Source organism: Sinocyclocheilus rhinocerous, unplaced genomic scaffold, assembly GCF_001515625.1.
Source record: "Sinocyclocheilus rhinocerous isolate Xijiao unplaced genomic scaffold, SAMN03320098_v1.1 scaffold287, whole genome shotgun sequence".
In the NCBI taxonomy this organism is placed as follows: domain Eukaryota; kingdom Metazoa; phylum Chordata; class Actinopteri; order Cypriniformes; family Cyprinidae; genus Sinocyclocheilus; species Sinocyclocheilus rhinocerous.
The window spans coordinates 328,935-330,798 of NW_015633524.1; positions in this window are offsets into that span (position 1 = coordinate 328,935).

Sequence of the window (1,864 nt, forward strand, 5' to 3'; positions counted from 1 at the left end):
AGAAAGCTTCCTATCTAAACTGCAAAGAGCTGTCAAGTCTAGAGACTCTATAGAATTGGTGGTCCTTTGTGTGTTTATGGAAGTGAACCTGTTTTTTTTTTTTTAAATCTCTATTTAGCCCCTCAAGACAGGTTTTTCAGGTGGAAATGCATCGGAAAATATTTAGGAGCAAATACCTATGTGACATATAGCTAGTATATAACAGAGCTATTCTGTGTTATGTTCTAGTTTTATATGTATTTTATGTTTTATATCATACTTACATTTATTACAGTACATGTGAGAAGAACAGAGGTGTTCAGTCATGATGTGAGATTGTTACTAATTCACTGTGCGTTCTAATGCGAGTTTGAGAAAACTTCCTGGTTTTGGATTTATGTGTAAAATAAGGTCTGTGGTTAACATGAACTTACATATACTGTCTTAAAAAATAAAGTTTAGAAAGGGTTTTTTGCAGCGATGCTATAGAAGAAACATGTTGGGTTCCCCAAAGAACCTTTCAGTGAACAGCTCTCATTGTTACAGTGAGATTGTACATTTAAGTACCGGGAAATATTAATTAACTACACGTACTTACTACACAATAGGGTTATTTGCTTAATTATGCATAATTTACTGTTATCAAGTACATGTGAGATGTGTAACAGGGACACTGTAAAATAAAGCATTGCCCCATGCATTTTTCTTAGTGTGAAGAACATTTGAAATAATCTAAATAACCTTTTTTAACATAAATTTGAAGCAATTTGTTATATGAACCAGATTAATAATCAAGTGGGTAGTTGTTGTCATTATGTAGCTACTTGTATGTTATTAATAAAAACAAATCTGTTTTAAAATGTATGTTTGAGGTACGAGTAATGTGATGACAAATAATGATAAAAAATAATGTGGTACTTTACTACTTGAAAAAAGTAATCTGATTAGGTAACTTGCATAAAGACTGGAATACACTACACGATTTATAAAATCAAAACCGATTGTAAAACAGGCATCATACACATATCATATTCCCAAACCTTTGCACTGTGCACCTGTGCCTTAAAATGCTGTTTATGTAGATTCTTCACTAACATTTGGAGCTACAATTTTCACAGTTGAAATAATGGTTTATCCTACACATCTGTCTAGACTGCTTATGTAAGACTGTTATCATAGCATAAGCCTGTGCTAATCTTAGCAGTGAAGCTAACAACTCCAGTGTTTTTTAAAGACTTAAAAGCTCTTTAGCAACAATAATATGCGGATTTTACGTATTATAGTCCTTATTCTGCATGTTGTTTTGACAGGGAAGAATGGATGGATGTGGGGTATTTCCCTTATAAAGTTTATTGTCTCATTTCAGGGCAGTCAGAGTTAAAGATTACCGGTAACTAGGGTTGCCAACCGCTCCGTATAATACGGAATCGTCCCGTATTTAAGGCATCTTACGAAGCGTTCCGTATGAAAGCTATACGGAACGCAGTTTGTCCCGTATTTAAAGCATATGCCATATGACCACCTAGACCATACTAATATCAAACTCTAAACTGAGAATGAATCATTCTTTTTTGACAAGTGTTTGATTTGTGAACGTAGACGTTCGAGGGAGGCTTTAAGACCAAGCGGAATCCTCTGCCGGCTGGTCGCTCCCGCTTCACTGAGGGAAGACGTGATCAATAAGGAAAGTCGTCTTTCTACAATGTAGGTAATGTTGTTAAACCTAGATAAAACGATTTATATTTAAATAATATTAATATTTAATATTAATATTTAACAGCGTATTCTTAACCTTGAATATCATTCTTAAAACACAAAATGACCAATGAAGTGTCAAGCTCCCAAAGCAGTCCATATTAATTCTATAAGTTCTTTAATTGAAAAT